Source organism: Moschus berezovskii, chromosome 16 (genome assembly GCF_049115385.1).
Source record: "Moschus berezovskii isolate FMDL1 chromosome 16, NW_MosBer_1.0, whole genome shotgun sequence".
Classification (NCBI taxonomy): Eukaryota; Metazoa; Chordata; class Mammalia; order Artiodactyla; family Moschidae; genus Moschus; species Moschus berezovskii.
The window spans coordinates 38,009,664-38,037,377 of NC_142475.1; the positions used below are offsets into that span (position 1 = coordinate 38,009,664).

At 40.1% G+C, this 27,714-nt stretch overlaps 1 long non-coding RNA gene across 1 annotated transcript in view; it reads left to right on the top strand.

Moving 5' to 3' along the window:
* LOC129559892 (uncharacterized) overlaps positions 1-26,636 on the top strand; it is a 37,875-nt gene extending 11,239 nt beyond the window's left edge. The window contains exons 2-3 of the long non-coding RNA XR_008686675.2: positions 21,214-21,367; positions 25,923-26,636. This is a non-coding gene — a long non-coding RNA (uncharacterized LOC129559892). The remainder of the gene's footprint in view (positions 1-21,213; positions 21,368-25,922) is intronic.
* The last annotated feature ends 1,078 nt before the right edge of the window (positions 26,637-27,714 follow it).

The following is a 27,714-nucleotide window of genomic DNA, read 5'->3' on the forward strand; positions in this document are numbered from 1 at the left end:
AATTCAGACTTAAATTGAAGAAAGTTGGGAAAACCATTCGGAGAAGGCAATGACACTCCACTCCAGTACTCTTGCCTGGAAAATCCCATGGGCGGAGGAGCCTGGTAGGCTGCAGTCCATGGGGTGGCTAACAGTCGGACACGACTGAGCGACTTCACTTTCACTTTTCACTTTCATGCCTTGGAGAAGGAAATGGTAACCCACTCCAGTGTTCTTGCCTGGAGGATCCCAGGGACGGAGGAGCCTGATGGGCTGCCGTCTATGGGGTCGCACAGAGTCGGACACAACTGAAGTGACTTAGCAGCAGCAGGGAAAACCATTAGACCATTCAGGTATGACCTAAATCAAAATCCTTACAGTTATGCAGTGGAAGTGACAAATAGGTTCATGGGATTAGATGTGACAGAGTGCCTGAAGAACTATGAATGGAGGGTCGTAACATTATACAGGAGGCAGAGATCAAAACCATCACCAAGAAGAAGACATGCAAAAAGGCCAAATGGCTGTCTGAGGAGGGCTTACAAACAGCTGAGAAAAGAAGCTAAAGGCAAAGGAGGAAAGGAAAGACAGACCCATCTGAATGCAGAGTTCCAAAGAATAGCAAGGAGAGAGATGAAAGTGAAAGTCACTCTTTTGTGTCCGACTCCTTGCGACCCCATGGACTATACAGTCCATGGAATTCTCCAGGCCAGAATACCTGAATGGGTAGCCTTTCCCTTCTCCAGGAGATCTTCCCAACCCAGGGGGTGAACCCAGGTCTCCCACATTGCAGGCAGATTTTTACCAGCTGAGCCACAGGGAACATAAGTGATCAGTGCAAAGAAATAGAGGAAAACAATAGAATGGGAAAGACTAGAGATCTCTTCAAGAAAATTTGAGGTACCAAGGGAACATTTCATGCAAAGATGGGCACAATAAAGGACAGAAATGGTTTGGACCTAACAGAAGCAGAAGATGCTAAGAAGAGGTGGCAAGAATACACAGAAGAACTATGCAAAAAAAATCTTAATGACCCAGATAACCATGATGGTGTGATCACTCACCTAAAGCCAGACATTCTGGAGTGCAAAGTCAAGTGGACCTTAGGAAGCATCACTACAAACAAAGCTAGTGGAGGTGATGAAACTCCAGTTGAGCTATTTCAAATCCTAAATGATGATGCTGTGAAAATGCTGTGCTCAACATGCCAATAAACTTGTAAAACTCAACAGTGGCCACAGGACTGGAAAAGGTCAGTTTTCATTCCAATCCCAAAGAAAGTCAATGCCAAAGAAAGTTCAAACTACCTCACAATTGCACTCATCTCACACACTAGCAAAGTAATGCTCAAAATTCTCCAAGTAAGGCTCTAACAGTACATGAACAGAGAACTTCCAGGTGTTCAAGCTGGATTTAGAAAAGGCAGAGGAAACAGGGATCAAATTGCCAACATGCGTTGGATCATAGAGCAAGAGAATTCCAAAAACACATCTACTTTTGCTTCATTGACTATGTTAAAGCCTTTGACTGTGTGGATCACAACAAACTGGAAAATTCTTAAAGAGATGGGAATACCAGACCACCTTACCTGCCTCCTGTGAAACCTGTATGCAGATCAGGAAGCGACAGTTAGAACTGGACATGGAACAACAGACTGGTTCCAAATTGGGACAGGAGTACGTCAAGGCTGTATAATATCACCCTGCTTATTTAACTTATATGCAGAGTAGATCATGAAAAATGACAGGCTGGATGAAGCACAAGCCAGAATCAAGATTGCCAGGAGAAATATCAACAACCTCAGATATGCAGATGTACCACACTTATGGCAGAAAGTGAAGAACTAAAGAGCCTCTTGATGAAAGTGAAAGAGGAGAGTGAAAAAGCTGGCTTAAAATCCAACATTCAGAAAACTTCAGATCATGGCATCCAGTCCCATCACTTCATGGCAAATAGATGGGGAAACAATGGAAACAGTGAAGACTTTATTTTCTTGGGCTCCAAAATCACTACAGATGGCTGCAGCCATGAAATTAAAAGACACTTGCTTCTTGGAAGAGAAGATTTGACCAAGCTAGACAACATATTAAAAAGCAAGACGTTACTTTGCGGACAAAGGTCTGTCTAGTCAAAGCTATGGTTTTTTCCAGTAGTCATGTATGGATGTGAGAGTTGGACCATTAAGAAAGCTGAGCGCCAAAGAATTGATGCTTTCAAATTATGGTGTTGGAGAAGACTCTTGAGAGTCCCTTAGACAGCAAGAAGATCAAACCAGTCAGTCCTAAAGGAAATCAGTCCTGAATATTCAATGAAAGGACTGATGCTGAAACTGAAACTCCAATAGTTTGGCCACCTGATGGGAAGAACTGACTCATCTGAAAAGACCCTGATGCTGGGAAAGATTAAAGGCGGGAGAAGAAGGGGACAACAAAGGATGAGATTGTTGGATGGTATCACTGAATCGATGGGCATAAGTTTGAGCAAGCTCCTGGAGTTGGGTGATGGACAGGGAATCCTAGCGTCCTCAGTCCATGGGGTTGCAAAGAATCAGACATGACTGAGGGACTGAACTGAACTGAACTGAGGGAATATAGGTCCTTGAGCAGGGTTTTGAGATATAGATATGAATGTAGTCAAAATAAAAGAAAATGTATCTTACTAGTAAGGAAATTTTAAATAGCTCAATGTGTGTGTGTACTACAAAAATGCCTGAATTGAGATTTGAAAAGAAAGGAGTAGCAAAAATTAAAAAAGAGTTTGTACTTTATCCTGAAAGCAGTGGGGGAAATGAAATATTTTTCAGCCAAGGAATGACTGAATCAGATTATTTCTTAATTAACATCTAATTCCTAATGTTGACTCATCCAACAATCTGATTTTTATTGGGTTTCCTATGTAGTCACCCACTAGGAAGATATTTCCTTACTAAACAGGTAGGTTAATCCTGCCAGATAAATGTTCTGTTGAAAATGATGAGTTGTCAGTTTCTTCTAAATTTGATTGGTTTGAGGTAGTGTCCAAAGTCTAATAGACTTTTAAAAGATATTTCTATTTATTTATTTGGCCATGCCAAGTCTTAGTTGCAGCATGTGGGCTCTTTTTCAGTTGTGGCATGGGAACTCTTAGTTGCAGCCTGTGGGATCTTAACTCCTCAACCAGGAATCGAACTCACTCCCCTTGCATTGGGAGTGTGGAGTCTTAACCATTGGACTGCCGTCGAAGTCCCCCTAATAGATTTTAAATATAGCAGTCAAGTCCAGTTTAGGGATTCCCCATACTGGACTTGAGATCTGAGGTGGTATTATTGAGATCTAGTTATTGCTACCTCTTGAAGTCCTGCCTAATAAGACTTCTAACAACCCTCTGTATAGTACCCTGAAGACTACACACCCATCAGCTCCTACCTCTGAGGTATACTGAGAATTCCACAGTCACAACGGCAATAATTTCATAAAAGATGATGTCATACTTTTAAAATCCTTAACACAGCTTCCGGAAATGAAGAGGAAACTCTTCTAAACATTTGTGATCAACTAACATAAAACTTGCCTTGAAGTTTGAGTTATAATTCTTGAAACAAGAACCATTAAGAATAACTGTGCTGTTGTATCTGTGTTCTCAAAAGGTTTGGACTAGACAGTGTGGGTGGGGAAGTAAAAATTCCTAAGTACCTTTGGATAGACTGCTCAAAGTAGTCACACTACAGTGGCTCAGTAGTGTTCTGGGCATGTACAAAGATAGGGTAAATGAGGTAAGTTTTTTTCCTGTTGGTTCAATGACAGTCAAGTTATGAAAACTGTGGCTGGATAATATTTTTTTCACCCTTTGAGCTGTGTGTTCCCAGGGCAGTCACAGTCAGTGTTGTGCTCTGCTAAGTTACTACGCCTCACTGGTTAGTGAAACAATCAGGCTCATTGAACAAGTACAATTCAGGTACCGCCCACTTTTTTCTTCTGTTTTTTAAGTACCCTGATCTAACAGCTGTGGGATTCTGTTGATGACGCGTAAATGTTTCAGGATTTTCAGGTTTGCTCAAGAGACACATAAATGATCTATTTGTGATTCAGAGATTTCTTGCTTCTCACCTGCTGCTCAGTAGTGGCACTTTAGTTAATAAGTTTACATCTACAAAGACATCTACCAATGATGGGCAGCAGTCACACATGTAGTTTTACTGCAGAGGACTTCAGTGTTCATATTTTGAAATTTGGGAAAATCACCTATCATCTCCTGATCCTGTTATTTACTCATTTGTAAAATGGAGCTAATCATAGAATGGTAGTAACCTCATAAATCTGCTTCAAAAACATAACGAGATGATATATATAAAGCACTTAACTCAATGTGGGGCAAATATCAACCAACAAATTAATTTACTCAACTGTTCAAATTCTTACTGCATGCCAGGTGCTGCAGTCGGTTCTGGAGATAAAATGACAAGCAAGGGCAGACAGAGTTCTTGCTCTCATGAAGCTTACAGTCTAAGGCAGGAGGTTGGCAATTAATTAATCCCGAAAAACAAAAGTAAAGACAAGAGTGGAGACAAGAAGGTGGAGAACATGATGCTTTTGGAACTTAGAACAATTTGACTTGACTCCTAAGGGTAATTGAGCAAATTTCTCTGGGAAGGTGTCTCTTGAGTGGCCAACAGCAGGTCAGTGAAGAGTTAACTCAGTGACATCCAGAAGATGGCTTTCCAGCCTGTATGGAGGTTTGCAGAGGGGTGGGCCTTCACAGATTCGAAGGTTGGAAAGCAAGCTTGAGTGGCTGGAGCAGCTGAGGGGGGAGCAGGATGGGAGATAAGGTGGGCTTGAGATGAAGTGGGTGGGATCCATTGTGTAGCAGTTGTCAGTTTGTCTTTTTGATAAGAACAATGAGAAGCTGTTGATGGGCTTTTGAATGAGATGGGAGGGAAGGGTGAGCAGGAAAGTACCAGGAGCAGATTTGGATGTTGAGATCATCTTGGCTGTAGAAAGTGTATAGAAGTAGGACTAGAGGTAATAGAAGCTATTAGAAGAGATGATGAGGGAATTTCCTGGCAGTCCATTGGTTAGGACTCCTCGCTTCTACTGGTGTGCGTTCAATCCCTGGTTGAGGAACTAAAATCCTGCAAGCCATGAGACATGGCCAAAAAAAAAAAGAAAAGATGAAAGTTTGGGCTACGTTGATCATGGTAAAGGTGGAGAGCACTGGACATATTTGAGAGATATTTAGGAGGAATAATTCATGGGAGCTGGTGAAGGATTGAATATAAGGATTAAAAAAGAACAAAGTATGGTATCTCTGGTGATCCAGTGGCTAAGACTTCATGCTCTCCAATGCAGGGGGTCCAAGTTTGATCCCTGGTCAGAGAACTAGATCTCACATGCCGCAACTAAGAGTTCAAATGCCACAATTAAAGATCCCATGTGCTGCAACAAAGATCGAAAATCCTGGTGCCACAACTAAGATCCAGTGCAGCCAAATAAATTAAAAAGAAAAGTTTTGAGGATCACTCGTAGGCTTCTGACATGATTCCCCAAGGTGGTTAGTCAGAAAAACAAAGTTTAGGGGTAAAATTATGAATTCATCCTTTTGGATATTTGATTTAGAGGCTTTTTTTTTGAGATGTTCATGGCTAGAGCACATGGGATATGTATGTATCATAAACAAGTGTATATGTAAACACACACACTTGCATTACACGTCATCTGCATCATATAGGTGGTGACTTTTTCACTTGTGAAATGGGTGTAGTAAACCTGCTTCAGAGGAATCTTGTATGATGAACATAAAGTACCTAAGTATATGTGAATGACTGTGCTAAGCTACAAGAGGGTAAAAAAATGGTCTTGGGTTCAGTACCAGAAGAGTAGTAGGGAAATGCCTGAGAGGATCCTACAAGCAGTAGTAGAGGAGCAGCATCCTGTATCCAGTGTGATGTGAATAGTCTGGTGTATATACCATATCTGAAGGTCACAAGATCTGTTAGTGAGCTGCTTAACTAAGATGTTTTCTAAATAATCAGTTATTGAATCTAAAGCATGGAAGGCTTTTTTTTTTTAATTTTACTTATTTGGTTTCACCAGTTTTTCAAACTTGGTTTTGGCATGTGGAATTTTTAGTTGCAGCATGTGGGATCTAGTTCCCTGTGCTGTGCTGTGCTAAGTTGCTTCAGTCGTTTCCGACTGTTTGTGACCCCATGGACTGTAGCCCATCAGGCTCCTCTGTCCATGGGGATTCTCCAGGCAAGAATACTGGAGTGGATTGCCATGCCCTCCTCCCGGGGACCTTCAAAACCCAGGGATCAAACCCAGGTCTCCCACATTGCAGGTGGATTCTTTACCGTCTAAACCACTAACTTGTGAACAAACCCGGGCTGCCTGCATTGGGAGCATGGGGTTTTAGTCACTAGACCACTAGGGAAGTCCCTGTATGTGTGTGTGCTCAGTTGCTTCAGTCATGTCCAACTTTTTGCAACCCCATGGACTATAACCCGCCAGGCTCCTCTTCCACTGGGGATTCTCCAGGCAAGAATACTGGAGTGGATTGCCATGCCCTCCTCCAGGGGATCTTCCCGACCCAGGGATCAAACCCAGGTCTCCTACATCTCCTGTGTTGGCAGGCAGGTACTTTACCACTCGTGCCACCTGGCAAGCCCAGGGAAGTCCCTGGAAGCCTCTTATGCATAATAACTGCAACATTAAAGTATTCAAAGAAAGTTTTCATGGAAATTCATGAACGTTTATTGAGGGTCGCAAGTCCAACATGGTAAGATCAGAGAAAAATTCCTGGAACCAAAGTGTAGAAGTTGACCACAAAAAGAAGTGGGAATATGTGTTCTAGAAGGAGTGAAGAGTACAGGGACTTTAAAAAGCACAAGTACATAAAAGCACAGTGGGATGAAGGAAGTGAAATTATCTTGGGGTTAATAACATTTGGGATAGGAGATGATACTGGCAAGGTAAAGGGACCAAATAATGGAAAGCAAGTGAGTAATGGAACCCGTTAGAAGCCTGTAGACAAAGAAATGACATAGTAGGCTTGCTTTTAGATAGAAATGGTCGACAATCATATAGACCAGAGAATGAAACTGGAGATATAGAGGTTATCAGTTATGAACAAGTAAAAGGAGTCTGATGTTCAGGAGACATTTAGAAAGTAGCCTAGATTGGAAATATTTAGAGATGAATAATTATCAGCTTATAATGAATGGGTAATTAAAGCCAGAATAAATGAAATAAACTGGGGAGAACATGTAAAGTGAGAAGAGATAGAAAATTAAAAAAGAACCCAGTGAAACACATCATTTAAGGGAAAAGTGCAAGAAGATGATCTTGAGAATGCCTCTCATCCAGTAATCATCATTCTCAAAAAGTTCTTCTTTATATCTAACTTAGATCTGTCATGCTGTAATCAAAGTCAGTTTCTTCTGTCCACTCTCCAGTTGAGATAGAAAGCAGCTGTTCGTTATCTTGTATATAACAACTTTCCTTTTCTTGAATACTGTTATTAAGAAACCTGGTAGTCTTCTCTAACTTAGGCTAAATAATTTCTAGCTCCTATTTTTCCAACCTTTAATCATCTCTGTGACTGTTGAATCTCTTCCACTTTTTCCACAAACCTCTTTAACTTTGGAGTCCTTGGCTGGACATGGTACTCTCAAGACTCACTTTGACAATTATGGAAGAACCTTCTTAAATTTCTTGTATGGTAGCTTTATATATCCCAATGTTATGCTTGGATCTACTCCATGTTAAATACAGGATTTATAGTAAACTATCTTATTGTGGCTATTTATGTCTATCTAGCTAAGTTTTTGTATTATTAATGCTCAGTCCATTTTGACTGTATTGTTTCAAAGAGATAATTCTCAATACCGTTCTATGACCAAATGATATAGCTTATCTGTCCTTGGTCTCAAGGACATCAGTTTGGGCAGGAAGTAAAACCTTTGTATGCCATGCACTTGCATAGGATGACATAGATTAAGAGCATGTTGTTTTTCATAGCCCCTTTTTTGTTTAAATGATGAAATCAGATTAAACTCTAAATGTGAAGGAACCTCACTTACTTCTCTTATCCCATGTGTGTCTCCCTCTCTCCACTGTGAGCTCTTTGAAGGAGGAGCCCAATTCTGGTTGTCTTTATATTCTCAGTCCACTTTTAAATGTCAAGGAAAATCACATTTGATGCCTACCTTAAATCCAGTGTAGAAAAGGAAGGTCTTAGACTTCCCTAACGGAGAAGGCAATGGCAAACCACTCCAGTACTCTTGCATAGAAAATCGCATGGACAGAGGAGCCTGATGGGCTGCAGTCCATGGGGTCGCTACTAGTCGACACGACTGAGCGACTTCACTTTCACATTTCACTTTCACACATTGGAGAAGGAAATGGCAACCCACTCCAGTGTTCTCTCCTGGAGAATCCCAGGGACGGCGGAGCCTGGTCGGCTGCCGTCTATGGGGTCGCACAGAGTCGGACACGACTGAAGCGACTTAGCAGCAGCAGCAGCAGCAGCAGACTTCCCTAGTGGGCCAGTGCTTAAAGAATCTGCCTGTGAATGCAGGGGACATGGGTTCAATCCCTGGTCTGGGAAGATTTCACATGCCACAGGGCAACTAAACCCATGCTCCATAACTACTGAAGCCCACATGCTGTAGAACCCATGCTCATGACAACAGAAAGCACTGCAAAGAGAAGCCCAAGCACCACAGCTAGAGAGTGGCCCCCATTCGCCGCAACTAGAGAAAGAGTTGCATGCAGCAAAGAAGACCCAGTACAGTCATTAATTGATTAACTTTTTAAAAAAGAAAAGGAAGGTCTTGACCAGCAATGGATCTTGACTTCCATCTTGTGTGTCATTTCATATTGATAAGTAATTTACTTATTTCCAAGCCTTGTGATTAGAAGGACCCTGAAGCCGTGTCATGGACCATCAAAAACTGCTATGGCCAACTGGAACTATTGGGACTTAGAATTGTGAATTGCTCTAGAAAACTGTTTACCATGGACACAGGGCATAGGGGAAGAGGTGAGGGTAGTCCATATGTGCCACTAAAAGCAATGACAAGACTATGCCTTCATTCCTAGACAATGCCTTGGTCCCACAATTCTCAAAGACTGTTGCTATAAGAAAGGAAACAGTACTTTCTTCCGTTTAATGGATCATAGCAAAAACAGCAGAAAGTCTTGGAGGTCATGGTCCTACTTTTAAAAAAATCTTTGCACCCACTCATTTTGTCCAATTGCACAAGACCTCTTTTTAGTAACTCTTGGAAATTGTGTCAGTGCTAATCTGCATGGTTGCCACACATGGCTCTGAAATGTCATTACAAGAGTTTTGTTCACGATTCGTTCCTGGAAGTTGCTCAGAAAATAGTTTTGATTTAACTTAAAAGTCAATGAAAATAATAGAGATTGAGTTTTTTGTTAATCAAAGAATTCAGCTGCCACTTAAAAATTTCCACAAATAATCTTACAGTGTTATTGCTAATTATTACCCTGACAGCATATTGTCAAAAGATGTAGTACTAGACAAAGAACTCAGTCACTGGAACTTCAGTGACGTCTTTGTCAAATGGATAAAGTTTGGTATAAAAGCTGACCTAAGAGGTGGAGCAAACTGAAGAATTAGTATGTTGTGGGTCTTGTCCAGTCCCTGGAATATAAGAAATGGTCCTGAAAAACTGTCAATACATTCCATTTTAGATGCTTTTGTTCATTTGCTTCTCTGCTTTGTTGTTGATGTTTTGTGCTTCTTCACTTAACATGAGCCTCAATGTCTAGACTTTGGAGAATAACCAGAAAGATGGTTAAATGAATGATAAGTCAAGTTGGTTGATCCACTCGTGATAGGTACTGCATCTAGAGCCTACAGTTAATAGTGAGATAAATGATCTAAAAGTATAACTTCAGTGACTTCCCTGGTGATCCAGTGGTTAAGACTTCTCCTTCCAATGCAGCTAGTGCAGGTTTGATCTCCGTTTATGGAGCTAAGATCCACACGCCTTGCGGCCAAAAACCCAAAACAATAAAAAAAAAAAAAGAAGCAATATTGTAACAAATTTAATAAAGACTTTAAAAATGGTCCACATCAACCTTTATTTAAAAATAAATAAATAAAAGTGCAACTTCACAGTGAGTTGAGAAACATTCCACCAACTCTACGTTCTTTCTGAGTTACTTGAACCATTGACATGATTTTGAGTATCACTTGGTAATGACACCAAGTCTGCAGCTACACCCCAGGACTTTCTCCAGAGCTGCTGACTGCTACAAGAACGCTCCTGGTTCACCTCAGATTCAACAAGTCTCAAATTATTGAAGTCATCACTTCCCGTCAAACCTCCTTCTTCTGTAATTGCTGTTGTGTTTGGTATTGATGCTACGCTCCACAATTGTCTCTAACTCTTCTATTTTCTGTATTTCCCACATTCAACACACCAGAGTCTTTCTAATTACCTTCCTACTTAGTTCTTGAATGCTTTTCCTATTCTCCACCTCTGCTGTCACTGGCCTAGTTCTCTCTGTCCTGAACAGTGCAACAGCCTCGTAAATAATCTTCTAGTCTCAGTTCCAGCTCTGTCCATATCTTATCATTTTGAATTTTGTGACCTGGCCCCCATCTAACTTTCTGCTTTATCCCTCATCATCTCTTTATGTGTCTTGTCTTTCACTTTCCTCTCTAGCAATCGTGCTGTTTCTTCTCTGTCTCTATGTGGAACACCTTCCCCATTTCAACCTTCTTCCTCATCATTTGCTTAATTCCTAATTGTTCGTTAATAAAACCAACCTCAGTTATCACCTCTTCCTAGAAAGTCCTTTTCTACTACCTACCTACCTACCTTTCTACACACACACACACACAAACACACTCCTATTTTTGTGCCTTTATAATACCTAGAATTCATGTCTATCATTGCCCTTAGCACATTTTATTAACATGCCTGTGTATGGATTTGTCTGTACCACTGTGCTATGAACTCTCTAAAAAGACATCGTGTCACATTTTCGTTTGATTGATCCATAGCACACTAGCATAGTCCCTCGCACTGGTAATCTCTCCCTAGATGTTGACTAAAAAAAATGACAGTATCATTATGAGTGCATGCAATAGAACACAAGTAGAAGCAATGATATCATTTGAATTTGCAACAGATTAACTGAAATGGATAATACAAAATACAGTGACTAAGCAAGGACAATAACTCTCGATGTATTTTCAAGTTCCCTAGAAATCACTGAAGCCTATAATGCTGAAATGAATATAGTAAACATGAATACATATAATTGCTTAACTTTAGTGCCAAACTCTCACAAATGACTAAGTAACATATTTAAACATTGCTAGCCAAATCAGGATTGTTAAGTAACACACTTCTAAATGAAAGTATTAAGACTAAAAGAATATATAAATATTTTAAGAATAAATATATATATACATACATAGGAGAAATCAAGCCCGTCTTGGAAGGAAAATCCACAAAAATTACTTTTTTTTTTTTTTACTGTTATTGAAAGCACAGGACTACTAGAATCATCAGTGTTATAAGAATAGAAAGAATGACTAGTTATGCACCATTCTTTCCTTCAATAAAATAGACTTAAGTGCTAAAAGCATACATTTTTTTCTTCCCATAGTATTATACTATTTCCATTTTGTATGAAAAAAAATCAAATATAGTCCATAACATTTTCATTTTTCTAAATTATCTCTTAAGCCTCCTCTTACCCCCCTACTCAAAAAATTGATAACCAAGATTCTAATATAAAATGCACAGGATAACAATTTCTCATTTGTGGGTCTCAGAATCTCTGCCTTTCTTTGCCTAGTAACTTTCCTTGTTTATTCTTTCAAGTTCATTACTTTTTCCCCCCACTAACATGTTTTATAGTTGTTTTTGTTTATTAAATTATCTACATATGTACTTGTGCAAGGATTATACTGAAAAACCTTAAATAAGACAACTACAACATTAAACATCAAGTTTGATACCTTTCTTGATATTTTTGTCTTTAAAAAGAAAATCATGGAAATATTTCTTTGCTTGTTTTAGAATACCTGATGAATTTTAACAACACATTCTTTGAATATTTTGGTTGTTGTGCATTCTCTTTTTACTAGAAAACAAGTTCTTCATATTTTTTCTCCCTGAAAATTATGCAAACATATGAACATGACTTACATACCTATCTGCCTAGCTGGTTGATTAGTAGGATTTTTCAATCATTGTTAGTGCCCTTGAGACTTCAGTGAGAAGACACTAAGTCAGAGAGACCATAGTTGCTTGGTTAGAACTCTTTCTTTTTCCATTTAATTTTATCACAGATGAATTTAAGATGAGATTGTTTAAGATGAAACTTACTTTTCATAGCTAAAGTACAGTCTGATTAAAAGGTACGTCTTCCTTGAACTCACATGAAGCAAAAAGAGGCTCTGCCTTCTTAAATATGTGCAACTGTGCCTTCTGTTCTACTTTCCAAAGGATGTAAATTTCTTTTAGCACTCACTTTCTTTCAGTTTGATAAAGTCAAAAATCTTCAGGGATTCAAGAATTTCACACAGGTTCATGTTTCTTTGAACTAACTTTTATAGTCAGAACAACAGTTCTATGAGTATCATACCTCCTTAACAGGTATGTAAACAAAATAACCAATCAATGACATGAGAAGAACCATGTGCTTTAAAATTTTCTTTGTAATAGTTTAAATATGTTATCTTTGGATACCTATTGTTTTGTCTACCAAGTACTCATTCTTCTGGTTCAGGCCCTTCCTCAATTTCTAACAGAGCCTCCAAGTTCCCACATACAGCTGCTAGTCATAGAGGTGAGTACTTGAAAGAATCAGGGCCAATGAATCCCAGATTTTTGGAACCTCTGATCTAGAAAATAAGGTCAATCACTTCCTAATCATTGTGATTGTAAACTAAAATTTGGATCGTTCCAGTGGTAGCACAATGGTCTAAATGTGGTCTGTCAGCTTGAAGAGGCTTCCACTGTCCAACGATGGGCAATTTAAAATCAATAAAAACAATAAATGTGATGGATTGAAGCAGTTCAGTGTTAGAATCCATGAGTTCATAATGATACCAAAAAATATTAATTGATTACTTTTGCTGGAGAACCGACATTGTTTTGAATACTAACTGGTTGTTAAGTTGCTAAGTCGTGTCTGACTTTTTGCGACCCCATGGACTATAGCACACCAGGCTCCCCTGTCCTTTACCATCTCCCAGAGCTTGCTCAAACTCATATTCTTTGAGTCAGTGATGCAGTCCAACCATCTCATCCTCCGTTGTCCCCTTTTCCTCTTACCCTTTCTTTCCCAGCCTTTCCCAGCCTCAGGGTCTTTTCCAATGAGTCGACTCTTTGCATCAGGTGGCTGAAGTATTGGCGCTTCAATTTCAACATCAGTCTTTCCAATAAATATTCAGGGTTGATTTCCTTTAGGACTGACTTGTTTCATATCCTTGCTGCCCAAGGGACTCTCAAGAGTCCTCCAGCAGCACAATTCTAGAACATCAATTCTTCAGTGCTCAGCCTTCTTTATGGTCCAACTCTCACATCCATACATGACTACTGGAAAAACCATAGTTTTGACTATACGGACCTTTGTCGGTAAAGTGATGTCTCTGCTTTTGAATATGCTGTCTAGGATTGTCATAGCTTCTCTTAAAGGAGCAAGCATCTTTTAATTTTGTGGCTGCAGTCACCATATGCAATGATTTTGGAGCCCAAGAAAATAAAGTCTATCACTGTTTCCACTTTTCCCCCATCTATTTCCCATGAAATGATGGGACTGAATGCCATGATATTCGTTTTTTTTTTGAATGTTGAGTTTTAACCCGACTTTTTCACTCTTCCTCTTTCAGTCTCTTCAAGAGGCTCTTTAGTTCCTCTTAGCTTGAACACTAGCTAATAAAGAAAAAGAGTCAAAGATTTATCTTGCCTTCCTTGAATTTACTGTACATTAGGATAGCTATGTTTTCCCTGGTGGTGCCTGCCAATGCAGGAGAATTAAGAGACTTGGGTTCGATCCCTGGGTTGGGAAGATCCCCTGGAGGAGGGCACGGCAACCCACTCCAGTATTCTTGTCCTGGAGAAACCCACGGACAGACGAGCCTGGCAGGCTACAGTCCATGGGGTCGCAAAGAGTTGGACATGGCAGAAGCGACTAGGTACACACGCAGGGCAGCTAAATTCAGTGAAGAAAAATTTGTAGAGCTGTTCCAGCTAATAAAAAGAAGGAATGGCAGACTAAGTTGCACTCATTTGCAAACCCCTACTGGGTTATGCAATACAATATCTAGTAGCCATACATGGTTATTGAGCACTTGAAATGTGTCTGGTCTAAAATGAGATGTGATGTAAGCCATGGTGTGCTGGTAAATGTTTAATAACTAGCTCTCTGAGGTGGAGAAAAATCCCACTTTTGGTGTTTGTTGTAGAGTGAATACTACCACCATAGCCAGTTTCAAGCCACCAAAGGGATATCATGAATGGAGTTGGGAGGAGATGCCTACAGTTGGTTCTCACAGGCTTGTGTGAGCAGGCTCTAGCACCCACCGGCTGTGAGTAGAAAAAATACACAGGACTTTGAAGACTTAGTATGAAAATAAGAATATAAAAGATTTCATTACACACTTAAATGTTGAAATGGTAGTATTGTGGATATATTGAATTATGTTTTAAAAATTATTTTTATTTCAGAAATTCCCTGGTTGCCCAATGGTTAGGACTCGGCGATTTTCACTGCTAGGGCTGGGTTCAATTCCCAGCTGGGGAACAAAGAACCCACAAATAGAGTGGAGTGTCCAAACAGAAAAAAAATTCTTTTTTTAAAGTAGGGGCACTAGAGCACTTAGAATTACATATATGGTTTATTATATTTTTCTCGGGCAGTGCTGATGTAGATAGTGATCCTCACTAACTGTCAGCATATCAGGTAGCTAGACAACCAGCTATTATGCGACTTCTGATGGAAGAACGTGCTATGAAGCAATCTTCTCTTCTCTTGTCTTTTTTTTTTTGGCCACACCATGCAGTTTGTGGGATCTTAGTTCCCTGACCAGAGACTGAACGCAGGTTTGGCAGCAAAACCGCCAAGTCCTAATGACTGGACCACCAGAAGAATTCCAGGGGTTGTCTTTCAAAGACTCAAACCTGTACAAGGTCAATCCCTTAGGATAAATTACTAGGTTAACAGGAAATAATGAAGACAGAGAAACATGTTGAATGACATCATGGGGCTGCAGCCAGCAAAATCTAGGATGTGGAATATATTATGGGACCCAGTTTCTTCAACAAATACATTGCAGAGCGGGAAGAAGAGACATGAAGGGAGGACAACTACCATGTGATATCACTTATATGTGGAATCTAAAATATGACACAGATGAACCTGTCTTCAAAGCAGAAACAGACTCAGGCACAGAAACCAGACCTGTGGTTACCAGTGGGGCAGGGAGAGGGGGAGGGATGGAATGGGAGTTTGGGGTTAGTAAATGCAAATTATTACATATAGAATGTATGGACAAGGTCCTACTGTGTAGCACAGGGAATTATATTCACTGTCCCAGGATAAATTAAACCGTAATGGAAAAGAACATATATATATGTGTGTGTGTGTATAACTGAATCGCTTTGAAGTACAGAAGAAATTAACACAACATTGCAAATCAAGTATAGTTCAATTTAAAAAAAAAGAGGAGAGAAATGGAGGGAAAACCTATACAGTAAAAGAGACTTAAACTATCAACCAAGTATAATTTGTAGATCTTACTAAGATCTTCATTCAAACACACATACCATATGAAAGAAGCTCCTTTATGAAACGTATGGTACAACTAGAAATTTGAATACTAAATGGGTATTTGATGATACTAAGGGATCATTGCTAATAGTTTAGATGTGATAATGGCATTTTGTTATTTTTTAATCCTTATGTTTTAGAGATATAAGACAATGTTTATAGATATGATGATATGATGTCTGGAATTTGCTTCAAAATAATACAGGAGAGAATAACAGAGTGGGGTTATATATGAAATAAGATTAGTCATAATTATTGCTGAAGTTTATCCAGGGTATTATGTCTACTTTTGTATTTAAAATTACCATAATAAAGTCTTTAGGAATCTGTAAACTAGTTAGGAATTAATGTATCTTTATCTGTTGTGTCTATTTGTGCACTGGAGTTCCTCAATACAGGAAAATATTTGAGTGCTTAGAAGTAGAAGAAATCTATCCTTTTACAAGGAGTGTAATATATATCATGTTCATTACACATATCATGTAATATATATATCAACTTCTCCAATGTTCTGTTTTGTTTCAGAACAATAATATTATTTTTAGAGATTTCCACCAAAAGTTATATTTGAATTCCCATTTTATTCTAGTTTCCTGTCTTTTGCTACCTAGCAGTTTCTACTTCAAATTTAACTGTTCTGCTCTTGTCTATCCTCATAAAGTATGAGCTCTTAAGGAAAGAGAAAGGCAACTGTACTGGCAATCAAATGTAATATTTGAATACCATTTGTATTCTGATGTAAATAATCTCCTGTAAAACTAGATTTGTCTAGTCAAAGCTATGTTTTTTCCAGTATGTATGGATGTGAGAGTTGGACTGTAAAGAAAGCTGAGCGCCAAAGAATTGATGCTTTTGAACTGTGGTGTTGGAGAAGACTCTTGAGAGTCCCTTGGACAGCAAGGAGATCCACCCAGTCCATCCTAAAGGAAATCAGTCCTGTATATTCATTGGAAGGGCTGATGCTGAAGCTGAAACTCCAATACTTTGGCCACCTGATTCAAAGAACTGACTCATTTGAAAAGACCCTGATGCTGGGAAAGATTGAAGGCAGGAGGAGGAAGAGATGACAGAGGATGAGATGGTTGGATGGCATCACCGACGCAATGGACATGAGTTTGAGTAAACTCCAGGAGTTGGCAATGGACAGGGAGGCCTGGTGTGCTGCAGTCCATGGGGTTGCAAAGAGTCAGACGTGACTGAATGACTGAACTGAAGGGAAAAAAAGTTATGAAACAACGCGAAATTTTAATGTCGACTGGGTATTTGATGATATTAAGCCATTGTTAATTGTTGAGTTAGAGAGTGAAAGTCACTCAGTAATGTCCGACTCTTTGTGACCCCATGGATTATACAGTCCATGGGATTTCCCATGGAATACTGGAATACCGGAGTAGGTTGCTGTTTCCTACTCCAGCCCATTTTTGCTTGTGAAAGAAAGTGAAGTCGCTCAGTCGTGTCTGACTCTTTTCTACCCCAAGGGCTGTAGCCTACCAGGCTCTTTCGTCCATGGGATTTTAAAGGCAAGAGTACTGGAGTGGCTTGCCATTTCCTTCTCCAGAGGATCTTCCCAACCAGGGATCGAACCCAGGTCTCCCACATTGTAGGCAGACGCTTTACTGTCTGAGCCACTAGCGAAGGACCCGATTCAAAACTAAAAAAAAAAAAAAACTAAAACAGCTCCAACTAATAGATAAACATACTTTTAATCTAGCATCCTATGAGATCTGAAGTTTTGTATGTATACTAGGAGCAGCCAGGCTTTAGGTCCTTTTCTGAAATTGCCACTTGGCTCCCAGATGGCCTGCCTCTCAGTTTAGGTAAGGCATTTGATGTTTAGCTTAGAATTGAGGAACCTTCCTTTGTATTATTGTTTGTTCAATGATTGACTGATTGTTAACTTTAAAAACTTTAACTTGACTGCTTTACAAGTTCATCTAAATTAAAAGATTCAAAGGTGGCTTTGGTACTTTTAGGACATGTATGTCTGAAATAAAGTTACTTTGTTTTTCAAAAGTCTCTAGACCCGTTACCTCTGAAGTTTCATAATCTATTGGGTTACAAGAAGATATTGATAAATTTTTATTTATATTTATTTATGTGAAAAAAGAAAGTGAAAGTCACTCAGTCGTGTCTGGCTCTTTGCGATCCTATGGACTGTTGCCTCCCAGGCTCCTCTGTCCATGGAATTCTCCAGGCAAGGATACTGGAGTGAGTAGCCATTCCCTTCTCCAGAGGTTCTTCCTGACCTAGGGCTCAAATCCTGGGGTCTCCCGCATTGCAGGCAGATTCTTTACTGTCTGAGCCTTCCTTTACTGTAAAGGAAAGCTTTACAGTAAAATAATTACTAACATTTAATGTAGAGATTGACAATATTTTATGCTTTATAAACAAATACAATTTATGGTGTTGTTTGCCAAAAAAATTTTTTTTTACCCATAAAGGAGCAATCTCTCCACAGGAGGGGCCGGGATTCTGCCATAGTTCCAGGGTCCCTTCTAAAAAAGACAAAAAAAAAAAAAGTTTAGGGATCATTGTTCTCAGCCGGTGAGTTTCAAACCTTGCTTTCTCACAACTGCCTGTTACAGCCCAGCCCAGCCCCATTTTTCTAACTGCTTACCTCTTCAGATTGAACTTGATGTTCACTCTCCATTCTCTTCCCATTTCACTTGGGGTCCCAGTGTCATTAATTAACACCACCTTCTTAACGTAAAAATACAGCCAATCATTCCAGAAACATTCCCATGTGTCATGTGCGTGCTTAGTAGCTTCAATTGTGTCTGACTCTTTGTGACTCCATGGACTGTAGCCCACTGGGCTTCTCTATTCAAGAGATTCTCCAGGCAAGAATACTGGAATGGGTTGCCATGCCCTCCTCCTGGGGATCTTCCTGACCCAGGTATCAAACTTGTGTTGCAGGTGGGTTCTTTACTGTCGCACCACCAGAGAAGACCATGCCTCATACTCTAATGTAATCAATCACCGAATCCTATCTATTCTACCTCTTGAATCCATCTAGTTCTCTCCACCCAATGAGAGGTATTGTCAAGTCTCACTTATATTCTTAAGATAACCCCTCCTAAGCAGGTTTTCTGCATTCAAGTAGATTTCCTTCCAATTTGTTTTCTATCAAGCATACACAGTGATCTTTTCAAAACACAAATCTGGTCTTATGTCTCTCTGGTTTAAAATTCTTTACTGTCTCAAAATAAAGCCCCAAATCTAAAAGTCCACACATGATCCCTTTCATTCCACCCTCCCCGACCCCACTTTATTTACCATGCTCCACCCAAAGTGGTTCCTTTACAATTTTCAAATACCATACTGCTTTCTACCTTGAGATGAAATGGTGTGATGTTGCATGAAATGCTCACTCTGATTTGAATGCTCAAACCTACTTACTTGCCTGACAAACTCCTCTCTACCTTTTAGGTTCCAACCCAAGACTCAGCTGCTAAGGACCCTCTAGAGTAGCTCAGGGTCTCCAACTGTCAAAGTAGGCTGTGTTTTTCTTTCAAACCACATATACATTAATATCTTCCTGCCCCACTACCCTATAAAGTCCTTGAGAACAGGAACAATATCCTCAATATGGCACAACATCTACCATCAAGTACAAGCGTCTATTTGTTGCATTCATGAATGGACAGTTGTCTTTGTGATTAATTCCTTCCTCTGCTCATTTTCCTAAATGACTATTTCAGGTATGTATGTGTGCATGCTAAGTCGCTTCAGTTGTGTCTGATTCTTTGTGATCCCATGGACTATAGCCCACCAGGCTCCTGTATCCATGGAATTCTCCAGGCAAGAAAGTGGAGTGTGTTGCCATGCCCTCCTCCAGGGGATCTTCCTGACTCAAGGATACTTTAGGTATAAATATTCCTAATTGCTCTCATTTGTTTATTCATTTATTCTACAAATAATTGTTCTAGGTACCACTCTCCCTCAAATGATTTGTAGTTCTTGTTTGTTTCTCAGAATATCATTTATAACAAAACAATTTATAAAGATTTAAGGTTTCTACCTGAATTTGAGTTCTAGTCACTACACCGTTTGTGTGTGTTCAGTTACTTCAGTTGTGTCCAACTCTTTGCGACCCTATGCACTGTAGCCTGCCAGACTCCTCTGTCCACAGGATTCTCCAGGCTAGAATACTGGAATGGGTTCCATTTCCTCCTCTAAGGAATCTTCCCGACCCAGGGATTGAACCCACGTCTCTTGCATCTCCTGCATTGCAAGCAGCTTCTTTACCACTGAGCTACCAGGGAAGCCCAGTCACTACACTACCACTTACTAATTGTGCAAATTTGAGGCAAGTTAATTAATTATCTCTATTGTAGAGGGCTATTATGAGGTTTCAGTGATAGAAAGTGAATAAGCCCTCAGAACAGTTCATACCACCTAGTTGGAGCTCCATGAATGTCCTTTTCTGTCTGGGCTCAGTGGTTAAAGAAAAGGACTCCATCCTCACTCCAGGGGGTAATTCTAAATTATATCTCAGCACTAATCAGAAAGGTCTCTGAGCTGAAATTAAAAGAGATCTCTCAAATTTTAATTCCTTATTCACTTAATGAGTAACTAAGTTTTCTGTTTGGTGAGTAAAAATTGGATCTGGGTTCTGTTAATTTAAGCTACTATCTGTGTGCTTAACAAAGGATAAAATTATAGTTTTCCATGGGTTTTCTCCTCTCTTTCCTACAACCATCAAATAGGAGATCAGCTTAGCAGCAGGATATGCAGTTGATTCTTGAGTCAGGAAGCCCATCCATTAAGCTGTTAGACCAAGACCAGCACAAGGGCTAAAGACAGGACTAAAGATGAGGGGAGGCAGAAGAGAGACATCCCAAAGGGAAGCCTTTTCTTTTTTTTTTAAACTTTTTATTCTGCATTGGAGAACAGCTGATTAACAACTGAGCGGCTGAACTGAACAGCTGATTAACAATATTGTGATAGATTCAGTGACAGCAAAGGGACTCAGCCATACATATACATGTATCTCTTCTTTCTCAAACTCCCCTCCCATACAGGCTGCACAGAACACTGAGCAGATTTCCATGTGCTATACAGTAGGTCCTAAAGGGAGGCCTTTTCTGGTAATCAAGCTGAAGTAGCTACTCTCTACCTATCATTTTGTTCTAATTCTCCATGAAGCACTAACCATTATCTGACATTTTTCTTCTTTGCTTATTGACTGTCTCCCTCCACTAGAACGTAAGCTCAAAAAGGATAAGGATGCTTGTCTGTCGTATATACTATTACTATGTACCTAGCACCAGAACAGTTCCTGGTATAAAGTAACACATGATATTTACTTGTGGAATGTATAAATTGTTATTGTAAATGGGAACCAACCAGAGAGAATCAAAATAATTTCAAACTTTAAAGCTTGGTTTCAAAGAGTTTCTATTGCACATTTACTAACCACCAAGCTCTGCCTTAGGTACCAGGCATTCACCAGAACAAGATGACCACAGTCTCTGTACACATGGATTCAAGAGGGAAAAGACCAAGTAAAACCAGAACAAAGAAGTTACAAATTGTAACAAACATTATGAAGAAAACAAAAGAACAATAAAGAAAAACTTCCAAGAAAGGTGAGTATGATAATAGTTTAGCCAAAAAATGAGAAGGAACTAATAGCTAAGGATAGAGAGTGGGTTTTTTTAAGTAGAACAGCAGGTTCAGAGACCCTAAGACATGAAAGGCTTTCTCATGGAGAAACTGAAAGAAGACTTGCCAGGAGTGAGTGAATGAGAGAGGAAAATGGCATGAGATTATGCTGGAGGTAGTAGTAAAAGTGAAAGTTACTCAGTCCTGTCCAACTCTTTGACCCCATGGACTATAACCCACCAGGCAACTCTGTCCATGGGATTCTCCAGGCAAGAATACTGAAGTGGGTTGCCATGCCCTTCTCCAAGGGATCTTCCCCACCCAGGGATCGAACCCTGGTCTCCTGTATTGTGGGCAGATTCTTTACCATCTCAGCCACCAGGGAAGAATGTTGGAGATAGGCAGGCACTAGATCTGAGGACCTTAAAGGCCATAATATTATTCTAAGGATTAAGGGTTTAAAACAGGGAGGGTTTTAAACTAGAGATTGGCATAATCTGATTTATAGTTCTATCAGTTGCTCTAGAATGGAATAAAGTAAAAGTCATCAGCTGTAATCCAAGACAGCAATGGTGAAGGCCTGGACTAAGGAATGGCAGTGTAGGCAGAGAAGGAAATAAACATACTTAAGACATATTTTGGTTTTTTGTTTGTTTGTATGGCTTGCAGGAGTCTTAGTTCACTGACCAGGAGTCTAACCTATGCCCCCTGCAGTGGAAGCATGGAGTTCTAACCATTAGATGGTCAGGGTATTCCCACTTAAGACATATCTTGGAGGTAGAGATTATAAAGCCCTTATAAAATAATAAATTGAACAAACTTAGTCAAGTACAGAATACTGGGTATGCTTTGAGTTTTGCTGTCTCCCCTCTGCGCCGTGCTAAAAGGGCAACATTAAGTGACTCTGCTGCCAGTGGGGCTTCGTTGTGTATGCTCCTTAAATCTATACTTGCATCACCAGTCTTTGCTGTTCAGTCACTAAGTTACGTCTGACTCTTTGCCACCTCGTGGACTGCAGCCTGCCAGGCTTCCCTGTCCTTCACTGTCTCCCCAAGATTGGTCAAGTTCATGTCTGTTGAGTCGGTGATGCCATCCAAACATCTCATCCTCTGTCACCCCCTTCTCCTGCCCTCAATATTTCCCAGCATCAGGGCCAACTAAATCTACTCCTTTAAAAAGTTTACCCCTTTCAGACTTCCCTGGTGGTACAGTGGATGAGACTCTGTCTGCCAATGGAGGGAACACAGGTTCAAACCCTGGTCAGGGAAGATTCCACATGCCATGGAGCAACTAAGCCCAGGCACCACAACTCTGAGCCCAAACTCTAGAGCCCGTGAGCTGCAACTACTAGAATTCCCTAGAGTCTGTGCTCTGCAACAAGAGAAGCCACCACAATAAGAAGCCTGGGAACTGCAAAGAAGGGTAGCCCCCCTTGCTGAAAAGCCCGAGCACAACAATGAAGACCCCATGCAGCCATAAATAAAAATAATAAGTAATTTTAAACAAAGTTTACCCTGTTCTTAAATTCTCAATTTAAAATTCATTCATTCAATAAATAAATAAATCTATATATGTAGCCGAGTTGAATATAAATTGAATCAAAACATAGTTTATGTTTTCTTTTCATTCAAAGATCCAGTCATTCCTCGGGATCTTCGGGATTGGCTTTAGGACAGTTTCCACCACCACCTATACCAAAATCCAAGTCTCATGTAAAAGTGGCATAGTATTTGCATCATACACCCCACTTACATCCTCCTGAATTCTTTAAATCATCTCTAGATTGCCTATGATACCTAATACAACATTGATGCTATGTAGAAGTTGCTGGTACATGACCAAATTCAAGTTTTGCTTTTTGGAATTTTCTGGAATTATTTTTCTCCTGCATACTTTCAAACCCTGCAGAACCTGAGAATATGGAAGGATGACTGTATACTTGCTCTGTAAATGACTCTTTAAATACAGTAGAAGCTCCTTTATGAAACTAAGAGAATTACGTGCTAGCATAAGCAAAGTATGTTGATGGGAAATAACAGAACAGAATTATAATTGACACTGGAATTTAAGTTTCTTGTTTAGTTGCTGAGTCCTGTCTGATTCTTCTGCAACCCCATGGACTGTAGCCCACAAGGCTCCTTTGTCCATAGGATTTCCAAAACAAGACTGGAACGGGTTGTCATTTCCTTCTCCAGGGCATCTTCCCAACCATGGGATCCAACCTGAGTCTCCTGCGTTGGCAGGCAGATTCTTTACCACTGAACCACCAGGGAAGCCCAGTTTAAGGTTATGTCTAAATGTTATTGTTCAGTCACTAAGAGTCTGACTGACTCTTCGTGACCCCGTGGACTGCAGTGCACCAGGCCTCCCTGTCTCACACCATCTCCTGGAGTTTGCCCAAGTTCATGTCCACTGACGGTGATGCCATCCAACCATCTCATCCTCTGTTGCCCTCTTCTCCTTCTGTCAATAAATAATGACAGATTAGCTGAGTTAAGAATATTAAGAATAACCATTGCATAGAAATGTGTCCTTGATTTCAGAATTTGTCTTTTGTTAGTAAAATATAGTACAGTAAATTAATCTCAGTGAATTTTCCTATACTTTAATAAATACAAACAGGAAGTCCCCATATCAGCCAAAACAAAATGAAAAAATGCTTCTTTTGCTCCAATTTAACCTTAACATTCTTTGAAGAGTTTCTGAATTTCAAACAAATCCAATCGCTCCTGATAATGACAAACTCTAGCCTATCTGTCTACTTCAAGTCCTGGCCTTTGTTTAAAGTAAATGGATTAACATTTTCATTGTTGGGATTTTCTCCAATCTAGGTTTGATAGGTTCAGTTCAGTTCAGTTCATCACTCAGTTGTGTCCGACTCTTTGCGACCCCATGAATCACAGCACACCAGGCCTCCCTGTCAATCACCAACTCCCGGAGTTCACTCAAACTCACGTCCATCGAGTCGGTGATGCCATCCAGCCATCTCATCCTCTGTCGTCCCTTTCTCCTACTGCCCCCAATCCCTCCTAGCATCAGGGTCTTTTCCAATGAGTCAACTCTTGAGGTGGCTGAAGTATTGGAGTTTCAGCTTTAGCATCAGTCCTTCCAATGAACACCCAGGATTGATCTCCTTTAGAATGGACTGCCTGGATCTCCTTGCAGTCCAAGGGACTCTCAAGAGTCTTCTCCCACACCACAGTTCAAAAGTATCAATTCTTCAGTGATCAGCTTTCTTCACAGTCCAACTCTCACATCCATACATGACCACTGGAAAAACCATAGCCTTGACTAGACGGACCTTGGTTGGCAAAGTAATATCTCTGCTTTTTAATATGCTGTCTAGGTTGGTCATAACTTTCCTTCCAAGGAGTAAGTGTCTTTTAATTTCATGGCTGCAATCAGCATCTGCAGTGATTTTGGAGCCCCCCAAAATAAAGTCTGCCACTGTTTCAACTGTTTCCCCATCTATTTCCCATGAAGTGATGGGACCAGATGCCATGATCTTAGTTTTCTGAATGTTGAGCTTCAAGCCAACCTTTTCACTCTCCTCTTTCACTTTCATCAAGAGGCTTTTGAGTTCTTCTTCACTTTCTGCCATAAGGGTGGTGTCATCTGCATATCTGAGGTTATTGACATTTCTCCGGGCAATCTTGATTCCAGCCTGTGCATCTTCCAGCCCAGCGTTCCTCATGATGTACTCTGCATATAAGTTAAATAAGCAGGGTGACAATATACAGCCTTGACGTACTCCTTTTCCTATTTGGAGCCAGTCTGTTGTTCCATGGCCAGTTTAACTGTTGCTTCCTGACCTGCATATAGGTTTCTCAAGGGGCAGGTCAGGTGGTCTGGTATTCCCATCTCTTTCAGAATTTTCCACAGTTTGTTGTGATCCACACAGTCAAAGGCTTTGGCATAGTCAATGGACTAACATTTTCATTGTTGGGATTTTCTCCAATCTAGGTTTGATAGATTTGATAGGTTATCAGCAATTAAAAAACAAAAACACACACCAAAACAGCCCTCTTCAGCATTTTGTTCTCACTCCTCCCCACACCCCCAAAATCCCTTTCCTACAAAAAATCATATGACTCATTTTTTTTTAATGCAGGCAATAATATAGTACTTTCTTTTAAAAAAAATTGGATAGTACATTGTTTTTATCACACAGTTGCAAAGGTTTTCTTTGATAAACTTTCTTTTAAAAATTTTTTATTTTATACTGGAGTACAGCCAATTAATAATGTTTTGATAGTTTCAGGTGGACAGGAAAGGGACTCAGCCATACACATACACATATCCATTCTTCCCCAAACTCCCCTCCCATCCAGGCTGCCACATAACATTGAGAAGAGTTCCCTGTGCTCTATAGTAGGAGCTTGTTGGTTATACATTTTAAATATAGCAGTGTATACTTCCTTGAGTAGCTTTTGATTAATGTTTGTTTAATATTATTTTTAAGTACAGGGATCTCTTTAAATATTTTCATGTGAAAAGAGTTAATGATTTGATTCTTCTCTTTCCCTGTTGCATTTTCAGGGCACTTCTAGTACTAGGCAGACCAAGCAAGATTTTCCAGGGTTTGCAGAACTAAGCACCCCATTGGGTAAGTGCCTCATTGGTCCCCTTGGTGCTTTATGCCCAAAATTCCTACCAAGAGTTCTGAGTATCTGTTTTCCTGTGTAATCTTTGTCACTGCTGGTTAGTTGGATTGGCCCCAGAAAAGAAAGTTCTTCTTAACAGATGCATACATGACATTTAGGAACAAGAAGAGAGTTTCTCTGTCAGGATCAGAGCTTGCCATCAAGGTACTTTGCTTCTTCTGAATATGCAGACTCTTTTTTTTAAAATTTGAACAGGTGTCATTTTAATTCTGATTATAATTATAAATATACCTCTTGAGTTGTACCTCCTTTTTTCTTTTTATTTCTTTACTGTTTGGTCAACTATATGTACTCTATCTCCAAATGTTTCCAAAACAGTGACATTTATAGGCTACATAATTTGTCTCATTGATAATGGAAAATCGAAAAGCAATATGGTAGATAATTGCTTTCAAACTGTGGTGCTGGAGAAGAGTCTTGAGAGTTCCTTGGACTGCAAGGAAATCAAACCAGTCAGTCCTTAAGGAAATAAACCCTGGGCTTAGAAAGCCTTCCCTGGTGACTCAGATGGTAAAGAATCTGCCTGCAATGTGGGAGACCTGGGTTCGATCCCTGGGTTGGGAAGATCCCCTGGAAGAGGTCATGGCAACCCATTCCAATATTCTTGCCTAGAGAAACCCCATAGACAGAGAAGCCTGGCAGGCTATAGTCCATGGAGTCAAAAAGAGTCGGGCCACAACTGAGCGACTAAGCACATTCATTGGAAGGACTGGTACTGAAGCTTGCTGCTGCTGCTAAGTCACTTCAGTCGTGTCTGACTCTGTGTGACCCCATAGACGGAAGCCCACCAGGCTCCCCCGTCCCTCGGATTCTCCAGGCAAGAACACTGGAGTGGGTTGCCATTTCCTTCTCCAATGTGTGAAAGTGAAAAGTGAAAGTGAAGTTGCTCAGTCGTGTCCGACCCTTAGCGACCCCACGGACTGCAGCCCACCAGGCTCCTCCATCCATGGGATTTTCTAGGCAAGAGTACTGGAGTGGCTTGCCATTGCCTTCTCCAAGTGCTGAAGCTTAAGCGCCTATATTTTGAACACCTGATGTGAAGAGCCAGCTCATTAGAAAAGTACAGGAGGAGAAGAGCAGGAGGAGAAGGAGGCAACAGAGGATGAGATGATAGGATGCTATTACTTGTAACAGGAGGGAAAGGGACAGGGCACAACTTTTGAAAGAATGGCATAGCCCAAGGACACAACCAAAGATGGAGAAGCTCTATACAGTCAGCAAAAACAAGACTGGAAGCTAACTGTGGCTCAGATCATGAACTCCTTATTGCAAAATTCAGACTTAAATTGAAGAAAGTAGGGAAAACCACTAGACCATTCAGGTATGACCTAAATCAAATCCCTTATGATTATACAGTGGAAGTGAGAAATAGATTCAAGGGTTAAGATCTGGTAGACAGACTACCTGAAGAACTATGGACAGAGGTTCGTGACATTGTAGAGGACATAGAAAGATAAAGACCATCCCCAAGAAAAAGAAATGCAAAAAAGCAAAATGGTTGTCTGAGGAGGCCTTACAAATAGTTGTGAAAAGAAGAGAAGTTAAAGGCAAAGGAGAAAAGGAAAGATATACCCATTTGAATACAGAGACCCAAAGAATAGCCAAGGAGAGATGAGAAAGCCTTCCTCAGTAATCAGTGCAAAGAAATAGAGGAAAACAATAGAATG